The sequence below is a fragment of the Danio rerio genome, chromosome 8 (genome assembly GCF_052040795.2).
Source record: "Danio rerio strain M-AB ecotype USA chromosome 8, GRCz13ab, whole genome shotgun sequence".
In the NCBI taxonomy this organism is placed as follows: domain Eukaryota; kingdom Metazoa; phylum Chordata; class Actinopteri; order Cypriniformes; family Danionidae; genus Danio; species Danio rerio.
Genome location: NC_141028.1, coordinates 37,236,231 through 37,252,066, shown reverse-complemented (window position 1 = coordinate 37,252,066; position 15,836 = coordinate 37,236,231). Strand labels below are relative to the sequence as shown.

At 33.2% G+C, this 15,836-nt stretch overlaps 2 protein-coding genes across 7 annotated transcripts in view; one reads left to right on the top strand and one right to left on the bottom strand.

Annotated features, from left to right (window-relative positions):
* Positions 1–9,821, bottom strand: part of LOC141375851 (E3 ubiquitin-protein ligase RBBP6-like) — a 68,267-nt gene extending 58,446 nt beyond the window's left edge. Inside the window, exon 1 of the mRNA XM_087264952.1 lies at positions 9,303–9,821. The gene's annotated coding sequence lies outside the window, so the exon portion shown is untranslated. The remainder of the gene's footprint in view (positions 1–9,302) is intronic.
* The window catches only part of LOC141375856 (uncharacterized), a 163,000-nt gene that overhangs the window by 93,338 nt on the left and 53,826 nt on the right, over positions 1–15,836 (top strand). For 3 of the 6 annotated variants that reach the window (XR_015944765.1, XR_015944764.1, XR_015498134.1), the window contains 5 exons: positions 645–699; positions 2,472–2,526; positions 4,461–4,515; positions 5,722–5,776; positions 6,528–6,624. The exons of 1 other annotated variant lie outside the window; for it this stretch is intronic. The gene's annotated coding sequence lies outside the window, so the exon portion shown is untranslated. The remainder of the gene's footprint in view (positions 1–644; positions 700–2,471; positions 2,527–4,460; positions 4,516–5,721; positions 5,777–6,527; positions 6,625–15,836) is intronic. 2 more of the 6 variants (XR_015944766.1, XR_015944763.1) reach the window with 2 other exon arrangements.

Below are 15,836 nucleotides of genomic sequence, written 5' to 3'. Positions count from 1 at the left end.
CTTATTACGGGAATCTTCCTTTTGCATTCACACAGCGCAGCATTCCGGCACATTGCCGGTAATGTTACAACTTCTCTTTCCGGAAAATAGCCAGAACGAATTTACCGGTATTTTCAAAAAGGACCTGTTCACACATACAACCTTTCCGGAAAATTGCCGTCAATTTTCCGGAAAGGTCTGTATGTGTGAAAGGGGCTATTGATTGCAGGTTTTCTTCTTCCATCATAATATCTTGTTTTTGTTGTTTATCAGAAGAAATAAGCACATAAAAGTTTGGAACACTTGAGGGTAAATTCATAGTGAGTAAATGTTCATTTTTGAGTGAACCATCCCTTTAAATGCTAAAATTACAGTTTCCTTTTTCAGCTAATTGCAATGTAGCGGTCCTGTGTGTTTAGTCATGGTTTATGAAGACACAGTATGTCTATTTAATGTGACTTAGCAGTAGGATGTTGTTTTATGGAAACTGCGTGTTTCTTCATGGTTTATGAGGACACAGTATGTGTAGTTTTACATGGTGCTAGCAGTAGACTATTATAACGTGTGTTTCTTCATGGTTTATGAGGGCATGGTTTGTTGTGCAAAACTTAAAACAGTAAGTAAACGAATGGTAAATTTTCTTTATCTTTGCTTCTCTCTTTCAGTACCTTCATGAGTCCGTCACTTTGACAAACACAAACAGAGTTGTCTTCTACAGAGGTTTGTTAATTCTTTTGTAATGCTATTTTGACACTCCCTAAATGGATAGTTCACCCAAACGGTACAAATGTGTCATTATTTGCTTACATTTTACTTGTTTCAAACCATTTTGGGTTATTTCTTCTGTTAAAGACAAAAGAAAGTACTTTAAAAAAAGATGTAAACCTGTAACCATAGACTTCCATAGTAGAAAACACAAATAATATGAAAGTCAATATTCATTGGTTTTCAAAGTATCTTTTGTGTTTAATAGAAGAAATAAACCCATAAAGGTTTGGAACACGTGAGGGTAAATTAATAGAGTAAATGTTAATTTTTGGATGAACTACCCCTTTAAGTGCTAAAATAACAGTTTCCTATCTCTGCTAAATGCAGTTTAGCAGTCCTGCGTGTTTAGTCATGGTTTATAAGGACCAAGTATGTCTATTAGATGTGACTTAGCAGTAGACTATTGTTTTATTAAATCTGTGTATTTCTTCAGGGTTTATGAGGACATGATTGGTTATGCGAGCCTTAAAGCTTTCAGTAGTTTTCTTCATCTTTCTTTGCTTCTCGCTTTTAGTACCTATATGAGCCTGTCACTTTGACAAACACAAAGACTTGTCTTCTACAGAGGTTTTTGTAATTGTTTTGTCAAGCTATTTTGGTACTTTAAACCAATCATGTCCTCATAAACCATGAAGAAGCACACATTATAAAACAACAGTCTTCTGTTAACATTGTAAAACTACACATACTGTGTCCTCATAAACCATGAAGAAACACAGATTTAATAAAAAAAACATTGTACTGCTAAGTCACATCCAATAGTCATACTTGGTCCTCATAAACCATGACTAAACACACAGGACTGCTACACTGCATTTAGCAGAAATAGGAAACTGTAATTTTAGCACTTAAAGGGATGATTCACCCAAAAATTAACATTTACTCACCATTAATTTACCCTCAAGTGTTCCAAACCTTTATGGGTTTCTTTTTTTCTGTTTGACAAAACAAATAAGATACTTTGAAAAAAGATGGATACCTCTAACCATTGACTTTCATATTATTTTTGATTTCTATTATGGAAGTCATTGATTGCAGGTTTTCTTCTTCTGTCAAAATATCTAGTTTGTTTGTAGGTTTGGAACACTTGAGGGTAAATTAATAGTGAGTAAATGTTCATTTTTGGGTGATCAATCTCTCTGAGTGTTAAAATGACAGTTTCCTATTTTTACTAAATGCAATTTAGCAGTCCTGTGTGTTTAGTCAGGGTTTATGAGGACCAAGTATGTCTATTGGATGTGAGTTAGCAACAGGCTATTGTTTTATTAAATCTGTGTGTTTACTCATGGTTTATGAGGACACAGTATGTGTAAGTTTACATAGTGCTAGCAGTTGACTTATAACTTGTTTCTTCATGGTTTATAAGGGCATGGTTTGTTATGCGTGACTTAAAAAGTCCCTTCAAGTGCTAAAATTACAGTTTCCTATTTCTGCTAAATGCAGTGTAGCAGTCCTGTGTGTTTAGTCATGGTTTACGAGGACCAGAGGACCAAGTATGTCTATTGAATGTGACTTAGCAGTAGACTATTGTTTTATTAAATCTGTGTGTTTCTTCATGGTTCATGAGGACACAGTATGTGTAGGTTTACAATGTTACCAGTAGACTTATTTCATAACGTTTGTTTCTTCATGGTTTATGAGGACATGATTGGTTTTGTGAGACTTAAAGCTTTCAGTAAGCGAATGTCATGTTTTCTTCATCTTTCTTTACTTCTCTCCTTCAGCACCTCCATAAGCCAGTCGCTTTGTCAAACACAAACAGAGTTGTCTTCTACAGAGGTTTGTTAATTATTTTGTCAAGCTATTTTGACGCTCCTTAAAGGGCTAGTTCACCCAAAAGTACAATTGTGTCATCATTTGCTCACCATTTGCTTGTTTTAAATTTTTATGGGTTTATTTTTTCTGTTAAACACAAAAGAAGATACTTTGAAATAAGGTGGAAACCTGTAACCATTGACTTCCATATTTTTTGTGTTTTCTATTGTGGAAGTCAATGATTGCAGGTTTTCTTCTTTAATCAAAATATCTTGTTTTGTTTTTTATCAGAAGAAATAAACCCTTAAAGGTTTGGAACACTTGAGGGTAAATTCATAGTAAGGAAATTTTTGGGTGAACCATCACTTTAAGTGCTAAAATGACAGTTTCCTATTTTTACTAAATGCAGGTTAGCAGTCCTTTGAGTTTAGTCATGGTTTATGAGGACCAAGTATGTCTATTGGATGTGACTTACCAGCAGGCTATTGTTTTATTAAATCTGTGTGTTTCTTCATGGTTTATAAGGACATGATTGGTTTGCGAGACATAAAGCTTTCATTAAGCCAATGACATGTCTTCTCAGGGCTCGAAATTAACTTTTTTACTTGGTAGCACCGGTGCTCCCAACTTCAAATATTTAGGAGCACCAAAAAATTTTTAGGAGCACCAGAAAAAATTTAGGAGCACCCACCAAAAATGAATGAGCACCGCTGCAAATTGTTTTTTAAGGGATTTATTGTATTTTAAAACAACATTAATAGGACTAACAAAAACCAGAAACAACTATCTAACTAATGCTGCGAAGACATTGATATTTGTGTGCAATAATTCCAAAATGAATGTCTAATAATTAGGCCATAGAATATTAATGATGATGAAAATGACAATAATAGTAACAATGAATTCCATTTCTCATTATGATACTGCCTTGAATGTGCATGAATGTAGGTTATCTGCTATTAAAAGTCTGTTACTTTATGAAAAATAATTGTATAGTTTGCATCAAACAAAAATGAAGCATTGCAGTAAGAAATATTAATTTTGTACTGCTGTTTTTATATGCATGTCAATTTAATAAATAATATTTCTGCTACAAAACAAACAAAAGATTATAATAAATCATTCAATTCAATGATGAAAGCTGCAAAGCAGTCATCAGTAAATAAATAAAAAAATAATATATACCTTAAAAAAGAATAGACAAAAGAAAGAAAGTAAAGTCTCGCTTCTATCACTCTTTTAAAGTTTTGGTTTCAGTTTGTGTCAATTTAAAGGTTCAGTCTGAGATGATCTTCATTTTTCTGTGTTTGTGGAAAAGCAGGCGAGTCAGCCGACCCAATTAATAAGTAGGCAGCGCAAGATTCTTGCGCTAACCATCGGCGCAAATCCGGTCTTTGTTATGAGCCGCAGTTTCAGTGTAAACTTAGTAAAGGCGAGCTTCTTTGGCGATGATATGTACAGTATTAGATTTGACTTTCAGCGGACATTTGCGCTGAACACGCAGTGAAAGCGACGCATGGAGATTCGGGCACCTTCTCCAAGAAGCGCGTACTCGATTGATCACAGCTGGCGGATCATTATTCACCACGTGACGTGTCATGATCGCTTTCATCTGCGCCTCAACTTAGGTGGGGTTTTCAAACTTGTGAGCTTTAAGTTTTTACTCTTCAGCCGTTTGCATTTCCTGTGGTCATAAAAGCTCCTTCCCTGTCATCTGACAGCGCAATACCTTGAGTGAATGACAGCTAATATGAACCAATATAGAGGCAGGGAAGAGCGATTCAGCATGTTTTTAGAAAAAACCAAAACAGGTCGCACTACAACCATTATCTGCAGTCGCACTAATGCGCCCAAATATATTATGAGGTCGCATAGATTAATTTTCGGGCGCATATGCGACCAAAATGGTCGCAATTTCGAGCCCTGCTTCTTAATCTTTCTGTGCTTCTTTCTTTCAGTATCTCAATGAGCTCGTCACTTTGACAAACACAAACAGAGCTGTCTTCTACAGAGGTTTGTTAATTTTTTGTCAAGCTATTTTGACAGTCGTTAAAGGGATAGTTTACCCAAAAATGACAATTGTTTCATCATTTGCTCATCCTTTACTTGTTCTAAACCTTATGGGTTTAATTCTTCTGTTAAAGACAAAAGAAAATACTTTTTAAAAAAAAGATGGAAACCTGTAACCATAGATTTCCATAATAGAAAATACCAATAATATGAAAGTCAATGGTTACAGGTTTTCATCAGTTTTCAAAGTATCTTTTGTGTTTAACAGAAGAAATAAACCCATAAAAGTTTGGAACACTTGAGGGTAAATTAATAGTAAGTAAATGTTAATTTTTGGGTGAACCATCACTTTAAGTGCAAAATTGACAGTTTCCTATTTTTACTAAATGCAGGTTAGCAGTCCTGTATGTTTAGTCATGGTTTATGAGAACTAAGTATGTCTATTGGATGTGACTTAGCAGTAGGTTGTTGTTTTATTAAATCTGTGTGTTTCTTCATGGTATATGAGGACACAGTATGTGTAGGTTTACAATGGTTTACATAGTGCTAGCAGTAGACTGTTATAACATGTTTCTTCATGGTTTATGAGGGCAGAGTAAAGGAGTACACCCAAAAACAACAATTGTGTCATCATTTGCTCACCCTTTACTTGTTTTAAATTTTTATGGGTTTATTTTTCTGTTAAACACAAAAGAAGATGGAAACCTGTAACCATTGACTTTCATATTTTTTGTGTTTTCTATTATGAAAGTCAATGATTGCAGGTTTTCTTCTTCCATCAAAATATCTTGTTTTTGTTGTTTATCAGAAGAAATAAACCCTTAAAGGGTTGGAATGCTTTGGGGTATATTAATAGCAAGTACATTTTCATTTTTGGATGAACCATCCTTTTAAGTGCTAAAGTAACAGTTTCCTATTTCTGCTAAATGCAGGTTAGCAGTCCTGTGTGTTTATTCATGGTTTATGAGGACCAAGTATGTCTATTGGATGTGACTTAGCAGTAGACTATTGTTTTATTAAATCTGTGTGTTTCTTCATGGTTTATGAGGACACAGTATGTGTAGGTTTACAATGTTACCAGTAGACTGTTATTTTATAACGTGTGTGTTTCTTCATGGTTTATGAGGACATGATTGGTTTTGCAAGACTTAAAGCTTTCAGTAAGCGAATTTCATGTTTTCTTCATCTTTCTTTACTTCTCTCTTTCAGCACCTCTATAAGTCAGTCACTTTGACAAACACAAACAGAGCTGTCTTCTACAGAGGTTTGTTAATTCTTTTGTAATGCTATTTTGACACTCCTTAAAAGGATAGTTCACCCAAAAATGACAATTTTGTCATCATTTGCTCATCCTTCACTTCCTTCAATCTGTGTTTCTTCATGGTTTATGAGGACACAGTATGTGTAGGTTTACATGGTGCTAGCAGTAGACTATTATAACATGTGTTTCTTCATGGTTTATGAGGGCATGGTTTGTTATGCGAGACTTTAAAAGTAAGTAAACGAATGTTGAATTTTCTTTATCTTTGCTTTTCTGTTTTAGTACCTCCATGAGCCAGTCGCTTTGACCAACACAGAGTTGTTTTTTACAGAGGTTTGTTAATTCTTTTGTCAAGAATTAACAAACCTCTGTAGAAAACAACTCTGTGACTGGCTCATACCCAAAAATGACAAATGTGTCATCATTTGCACACCCTTTATGGGTTTATTTTTTCTGTTAAACACAAAAGAAGATGGAAGATGAAAACCTGTACTCATTGACTTCCATATTTTTGGTGTTTTTATTTTGGAAGTCAATGATTGCAGGTTTTCTTCTTCCATCAAAATACCTTGTTTTTCGTTTAACAGAAAAAATAAACTTGTAAAGTAGAAAAGTCCAATAGTAGGAAAAATAATAACATGGAAGTCAATGAGTGCACGTTTTAATTTATTAAGAAAATAAACTAATAATAATTAAAATAATTAAATAATTTAAATAAGTGAATAATAATGTCTCTCTCACTTTTTCCCTTCAGGAAATAACAGGTGAATCTTGACAGAAATCCAGGAAGCCAGACAGTGATGGTGGTGATGTTAAGAATTTCTGTCAATAACAATGCAGGAAGAAACTAAGTAACTAAAATTACTTTAAAAATAATGTGCATTTTAGGCCTTTTTTATTTTAAGCAAATTTTAAGCATGATCTAAAGGGTTGAGTTTATTTTCTTAATGAGTTATAGGTGTATTTTGAGAATAAACCAATCAGAGTCTCATCTCCCATTCCCTTTAATAGCCTTGCATCGTGCCATAAGCGCATTTGCTATTTACATGACGTAAAGTAAGTTTAAGTGGAAAAACTGAGCATTTCACAAGCAAACAGTTAACAGTTATTTTTAACAGAAAACTGTTAAACAGAGCATCTACCGCGCGAGAATGAGAGATAAATGATCTACTTTCACTTTCGCTCTTGGTGGATTGGAAAATCTTTACGCACAGACATCAGTTAGCCTAATAATAATAATTAGTTGCGTTTGTTAAGCGCAAGTATTTGTTTCAAAACTATTTCTAAATGCAGTTCTAATTTTCAGCAAATGAATAAATGAACAATAATAACTAAGTGTTGTCATAAACCTGAGTTATATCCTAAAAAACATGTTGCCCGCATATGGTCTAAAACCTGCAGGTGGGCAAATCTAAGCTTTTTTTTAATAAAACAAATATAAATATGGATATAATAATTATTACTGCTAATAATAACATACAAAAGCAAATTGTTATGAATAAAAACTATTGCGTCGTAGAGTGATAAACAGTGTTTGTTATTTTAAAGTGATAGGACTAAGATGGTCAATAAATAAGCTTTTTATATACCTATTAATTCACAGTTTTAATTTACATTTTGTTGATTATATTTTACTCTTACTTTTACCTATTAAAAATCTTATTTTTTTCTTATTATTACTCTTATTTTACTTTTATTATATTTATATTTTACTATTATGTTATTTTGTCTCAATTACTGTACATTAATAGCAAATTAATATTTAAGTAGGCCTAATTATTTATTTAAAAACATTACCAGCGAAATACTGAGAAACGGTCTGGCGCTATTTTTATATACAGGCCTATCATAATTTTAAAGAAAGCTGCAAGGTGTGCTACATTATTTTAAATTATTTTTTCTGTCTGTTACTTGAAGTTCAGTGCGTGTGCCTGTGCGCTGAGAGACAAGGCAATATTGACAAAATATTGAATTTTGTTTTTTATATTGCATTGCATTAATTTGCAGAGATGTTTTATAGTTTATACAGGCCTAAAATAAACGCTTTGGTACAGAGTTATTATTTTAAAACAAACCTGTGTTTGTAATGATAGATGTAGGTGTCACAAAATACTTTTTAAATCAGTGTTTTTATTAATATGATTATTATTTATTGTGGACAACACTTAATAAATACTGAAATGTCCTTAATACACACCTTATTTTTTTATCAATTACAGTGCTTCCCGCTAGGGCTGCTCTATTATGGGAAAAATCATAATCACGATTTTTTTGGTCATCATTTTAATCACAATTATTCAAAATGATTATCAGTTCAAGTCAAAATTATTAGGGCTCCTGTGAAATTATTATTATTATTTTTTATAAATATTTCCCAAATGATGTTTAACAGATTCAGGAATTTTTCACAGTATTTCCTATAATATTTTTTCCTTTGGAGGAAGTCTTATTTGTTTTATTTCAGCTAAAATAAAAGCAGGTTTAAATATTTTGAAATCTATTTTATGGTCAATATTAATAGCTCCCTTAAGCAAAATAGTTTTTGATGGTCAGCAGAAGAAATTACTGGTATACAATGACTTGCCCAATTATCCTAATTAAGCCTTTGAATCGTACTTTAATCTGAATGCTTGTATTTTGAAAAATATCTAGTAAAATATGTGCTGTCATCATAACAAAGATGAATGAAATCAGTTATAAAAAATTAGTTATTAAAACTATTATGTTTAGAAATGGGTTAAAAAAAATCTTCTTTCCATTAATCAGAAATTGGGGGGGAAAGTAGGGCTAATAATTTAGATTTCAACTGTATTCATTTATTTTCCTCCCTGCAAAGGAAAGGGAAATATGTACAATAGAATAAAAATATGAAACAAACTGTGCTTTAAGCATCTTCACTGTAAAAAAAAAAAAACTTTGATTATAGCTACTAAAGTCCTTCAGACAAGAACAGTGAGGGATTGTCTTCTTTTGTTGTTTGATTAATGGTAAAAACAGTCGGCAGCAGGAATATCACGCACTTTCACTTTAAGAGCAGTACGGTTCTGATTTATGGTTTCTCTTTCACATGTCTTTTGATTCTCAACTAGTTTGTTTATTACTTAAATGAGAGTTAATATGAATAATCACTGAACATCGCGTTTTGATACCTATTTGACCATTAAAATGCTCACATTAAGATAACTTTAGATGTGTGTGCTTTGCTCTGAGCACACAGTGTGCGAATATGTGTGTGCCGCATACACAAACCATGCGGTCTCATTCATGCTTTTAAAACATGAATGATTCGAATGTACATCAATGAATGATGCACATGCCGTGCTGCAAAATTACAATGCATGCTTTTAGTAATATTCACGTGAAACTGAGCTTTGCAGAGCAACAAATGTGTACAACTGAAAAGAGGACGATATATGATGCAACAATCGTTTTATCTCGATTAATGATTTTCATATTCGTTTGAAGCCATAATCAAAATCGAATTTTCGATTAATTGCATAGCCCTACTTCCCGTATGTTTATAATATACTTGCGAAGGTAGCAGGCCCGGCGCCAGGATATCATAACTGAGGAGGCATTTTAATCCCATGACTAATTTTGGTCCCTCTTGTTCCTTTCATTTAGGCTATTTATTCACATTAATTATTACTTTGCATTACTGCCTAAGTTACTGACTCAAGGCAGTAATATACTTTTTTATAGTAATAATGATATGCAGTTTTGCTATTATTGATTTTATACCATTTATCAACGCAGACAGATCATGGTTCATTGCCAAACGAGTGCTTTATATCAAATTTTATTATCCTTATATGGGCCTATAATAGGCCTATAAAGGTTTAAAGTTTTAGGTAAAGACGTCAAACTATGCCCATACATGCAAGCTAATCCACGGTTAGACTATTCTATAACCGGTAAATAAATATAGTAAAATCAGCATTACTGAATCACGCTTCACAAAACCTTAACCAACCAAAATCAGTGTTAGGAAAAAGTTAAATGTTACAATCAAATGTCATTAAAAAAAATTTATTAAGTTACATTTTAAGGCATTAGTACGGAGACTCGGAAGGGACGTGATGGTGAAGAAAAAAATTGGGTGGAAGAAAAAAAAACTGAGTGGGAGAAAAAAAAAGGATGGTAGAAAAAAAAACAGTGATAGGAATATATATATATATATATTTTTAAGTTTTTGTTCCCTCACAAAGATGTTTTGCGTTATCCACACTTCCTGTTCACTTCATACCTGTCAGCCCTCCTGTATTTTACCATTCTATCCCTCTATCATACTATTGTTAAGTATTTTCCCATATTTCTCATATATTTTTATTTTTGAAAGCATTCTGAAACAAATATAAAAATGTCTGCATTTACTTTCTTTCCATTAAAAGCTGTGGGTTGATCATCGCCCTTCATATGCAACCTCTGAATCAGGGAATGATAAACTGATCCCAGATCAACTTCTGTACATGCCATTTAAAGAGGAGCTAAAGTGCAGGATTCAGATCTGTGTTTAAACAGACAAATATACTTAACAATATGTAAACATGTTCGTCCTGTGTGTTTTATTTTAAACACAACTCATTTTCTCTTAAATGAGCACAAACAGTTACTTAAGTAATGGAATACTTTCATTATAGATCTGTGCATTCTTAAATTGACACCTCTGATATGAAATAAAAGAAAATGAGATATTCATTTGCTGCTCATCACTTGTTTGATAACAGAGGTGTCGCTTTAAATGGTGTGTATAGAAGCTGATCTGGGATCAGTTTATCATACCTAGCACATCCGTATACATGCATTCGCTAATTCACAGGTTGCATATGAAGAGCGATGATCGACCCACAGCTTTAATGGAAAGAAAGAGAAATATGGGAGAATCACAGCAAAAACGGAAGGCTTGGGAGAATCCTGGTAAAACAGGAGGGTTGACATGTATGAAGTGAACAGGAAGTGTTTGTGGAAAAACAGTTTTGCGAGAACGCAAAACATCTGCGAGGGAACGCAAAAACTTCCAAAAGAGGATTTTTAAATAAAAATATAGTCAAGGTAAAATGTTCAAAAACTAGGTCTGAGTCACTCCTTTTCTTCCGCCGTCTCATTAACACACCTTTATTAAATTACAATAATTAACAAATTGCACAAACAAACAGTAATATTTAAGAGTAAACTAATGAGCTATTTAAAAGTACACTTTAAAGAAAACCACATTTATAAGAGAGACTGTGCCTTAAAGCATATACTGCTCTGTCACACTGCTTTTATTTATTATTTTAGGTTTGTTTATGAATGAATTATTTAAGTTAAATATTTCATGTATGTGGTTTAATATTTAATTGGTCATTAAATCAAATGAAGAAGCTAGCTACTTTATTTTTTGACACTTCAACCGATCAATAAACAAAGAAATGAACAACCACAGATTATTTTATTCTCTCTGTAAAGTATTTAGATACTTAGACTATACTAAATAATTAGACTATTCTATATAGTTTTTAACATTGTTTGGGCTCAGTTGGGATTATTTGTTAATGAACTGCCACTCATCTTTCCATTAAACATTTTGATATTAAAATTATGTTTTAACTTTATGTCTCCAAGATTGCATTGTAATTTTCTAAGTTAAACTAAACTAGTTAAACTAGACAATTAAAATATGCTGTAAAAAAGTTTAGGTTGATAACTATTTTATTTTGGCTGGAAATGATTTACTGCTGGTTTTATCTGACCAGAGAACAACACAATGTTGGAATTGACGTAGTAGCATTGTGTAAAGTGCGATATGAGACAGCATATTTAATCCTTGCACTATTTTAAGTGAATGCATTATTTATTCCACCGACTCCAAAATTAGGAGTTAAGAGTCTCATCCAAAAAACCCAGAACCGAACATCCCTAATCGACGCCCCATTGATGTTTCTTTGAACATCAGGTGCCATTATTAACTGTTTATCAAGTTAAATTTCAAACTGAACCTATAACTGTTTTTGATTAATTCAAAGTATAGCCCAGACTATTTTTTTCCTTTTCAAAAGCAGAAGCAGTATAGCCTAAACAGGACAGTTTTACAAATGTACAGATAAGCATTTTTATAACTGAACATCACAAAAGGCCTACAAGAATTTTCAGTCCATTTTTATATACAGGCCTATTATAATTTTAAAGAAAACTGCTAGGTGGGCTATATTATTTTAAATCTAGCCTATATTATTTTTATTAATTTCCTCTGTATCTGTCACTTGCGATTCAATGCACATGTGCTGAGCGAGACGAGAAATAAGGCAATATTGACCATTTTTTATAGGCCACTATAGTATATAATAGTTTGTTTTTACATATAGTATTGCATTAATTTGCATTGACGTTTTGTAGTTTGTAGAGGCCTAAAATGAATGCCTCGATTTGGAGTTATTTAAAACATAATCCTGCGTTTTTAACATTCTTTAAACCAATGTTTTTTATTATTATTATTTAATGTGAATAACTTTTAATTAAAAATTGTAATGTATTTATTAAACCACCTTATTGGGAAAAAAAAACGATCAATTACAGTGCTTCCCGCAGGTTTGAAATATAGGACTTGCAGCATTGAAACACCATTTACCCACATCACATAGTTAACTATGCGACAGACAAAACTTAATTGCATTTTTAATAATAATTGTATTTATTATGACACTTTTTCTTTTAATGGGTTAAAGTAAAAAAAAAAAAAAGAATGTTACAAAAGAAAGAAATGCTTTATGCTATTTAGGAGCAATGTGCAGCCACTGACAGGTAAAATTCGCTTTTCTCTCACAAGTTAAAAAAGCAAATTAGGCTTGCCACGATAGACGGTGTTGACGGTGATACCGGTTTTAAGACGCAACACCGGTGACATCACGTTTTTACCGTGACACCGTCCTCACATTTGTTTTTTCTAAGTATTCGTTTTATTTATTTATTTTTTTATTAAATATTTATTTTAATTAAATGGAAAATAGAATTCGTAATAATTTACTTAAGGCCAGAGCATGCTTTATAATTAAAATCTGAACATAGTAATGCGTCATATTTCATTTATCACGTGAGAATAAATATGCAAGGCATACTCTCATTTTAAAAATCACGCGACCATCATCTCACAGTGTTTAATAATAAATATCTTATTTTTATTAAAACAAGAATGATGTAGCAATGCCGCGCCATCGACAAGCCAACTGCAGAGAAACAAAGCAATCATCACGGCAACTGAAGTGAGCACTTTTTCCGAAGTTCAGCTCTTCTTTTTTTGCACTTTATGCATTTCATGTAAAAAAATAAAAGATGAATATGCCTACAAGAATGTAACCTGTGTGCGCGCGTCTTTTATCACTGAGGCCGCTGTCTTTAAAAACCGAAAGTTGCTTCATCTGTCTGGAAATATTTCGGCTTTTAATAAATGAAAAGTTAATTTAGGTGAGCCAATATTAAAAATTGCTATAAAGTAACTGTGAAGTGCGGCAACACATCGAATCTGAGGTCTGATCTCATCTCTCTCTCGCTATCATTCAGACATCGAAACGCCACACAGGTCAAGTCGCAAAACTGAGGCTGGTACCAGCTGACAGGTAGAACAGCTGAAGCCTTTGCGAAATCTTTCAAAATACAGCGCTGAAATTAACAGGCACAAATATCTTTGAGCCAGAAAGTCACGCCTTATCTGTCAAAACGCAATTCGAGCCAATAGGAGTTGTGTAGCCTATTAATTATATTAATTCTAATAAAATGAAAACCAAATTAAACTATTCATTGCATTTTTCGATTGATAAAAATATACGTAAACGAAAAAAAATCAAACGGTGGCTAGTTTGTATTAATGTGTCTTAAAATTAATAAAAATATGCTCAGCCTATTTAAGCTTCACGGTTATATGCTGCGAAGCATGTTACTGAACTACAATATCTCCGAGGGAGACTATATAACTCGATAGACAACATTACCTTGAGGGATTTTAAAAACAAAAGGTGTTTTAAAAAAGGAACAACACGCCAATCGGCAACAAATAAAACATCTTGCCAGAGTATGCTGTGTGTAATCCGCCACTGACAGTGACATAAGACACCTGCGCCTGTCAACTGTGCTTGTAAGAGAGCTCAAAGCTTGTATGGATATAACCAAAAAAGCAAGATCATATAGTTATAAATATTCCATAACAATACTTATCGAAATATTTATACATTTACATGTTGATTATTTTTTTAGCCTGTTAAATAAAATTACTTTTATTTAGCCTGTCTTTAGATTTTTTACACAATGTTTAATTTCTTAACATTTCTTTCTTTTTTATTTAAAGTTTATATATAAAATGAGTGCTAGCTTGTTTAGTTGTGATCATTATGCAAGGATCATATTTCATATTCGGTTTATTCTTCACTAGCCTATAAATTCGTTAATAAGGCTATTTTATAAACGGATTGTTCATAAGGACTAAGCTATTAATATATAATGCAATAGGCTAAATAATACATTAAGAAATAGAGTGGAGGAACTAGGAACTATGACGTCACTTTGTAGGCTAATCGGCTGCTAGCATAAAACTGGTTCCCTCGTGGAAATCCCTATAGGATTTTCCCATAGGGTTTTCGAAGATTGCGAATAATACGCTCTGTGTTCAAACACTGTTCATTACACTTACACGTTTTGTTCAGCCGGATAATTGTCACACGAAAATATAACATTGAGCACTTTTGGATCTTAAATGCAAACGCAAGACTTAAAAAGCTAACATAAGGCTATAAACGGACTACAGCGCCCTCGGGGCGCTCGTCAGTGACGTCAGCCCCACCCTACTACAGACGACTTATCAAGCTTATTTTTAGAAATAACGTCCATGACAAAGAGTTAATCTCTCAGTATATTATATTGTAATCCACGCTATATATTATAAACTAATAAATACGCAAACACACATAGACCTTTGTGCCTTTTGGATCGTTTTTACGTGGGAAATACATGTTTTGCTTTGCGGTTGTTCTAAAAGTTTAAAAAATGTGTATAAATGTGCCTATATAGTATTATTATGAGACATATTTAAATAAGTGTATCGCTCGCGTGCACACAGCCCGCTTACCTTAACAGACGACGGCGTGAGGAGGAACAAGTCTATCAAATGCCTGCAGGTTTCATCATCATGGACACAGAATAACATTCAATATTCCTTTTGTGTCACGAAGTACAGCGAAAAACAGCCCAATACAGTCACATCTGCTATACGTTTTATGGAGGAGTGTAAATATTGCAGTTATGACAGAGTTAAATGTGTTGATGAAGAAAAAAAGACGAGAAATCACTTGATCACGTTAAAATGACAGTTAACATGCATGTATTTTTACACATTTATTCACACGTTTGCATTACTGAGAGCAGGAAAGAAACTGAGCAGTATCTTCATATTATCGTTTAATTAAAATGAATGATCAACAAATGAATCTGTCTCGACAGCCTTTACATGTGAAGGAATTATCTACACACAATCTGAATTCTCAATTAGAATAATACAACAAACTATAAAATACTATTCTGAAAATACTTAAATCACAGACTAATCCAAACGCCCAAGCGAGCTGCGCTCCAGACCAGATCAGCTCGATGACGTATAATGCCCCCGACGCAGCCTGTAGTCTCATTTAGCAACTTGATAGCAACCGTCTTTTTAAAGAAGCATAATCGATTTAAAAGTTGAAGAGTGTGCTGTAACTGATGTGTTTTATGTCGTAGAACAAAACGTGAAAGTATATTGAGTTGGTGTTAGCCACGGACCTTATTTGAGCGATTTTACTGAAACCCCATTCAAAAAACCCATTGACTTTGGGACGAGGGAACCGGAAGTGCTAAAATGCTAACTCGCTTCCGGGTTTTTGCATACAAATTGACGTCATAGTTCCTCCACTCTATTGAAGTCAGGTAGGACAACAAAAGACAACCAAACATGTTCCCCCTGTTAGCAAATGTAACCAAAAAGTATCTTTACGTGCAACAAGCTGCTCATCTGAGGGTGTGTTCAGCACGATGGGGAACATAGTAAGCCCCACAAGATCCC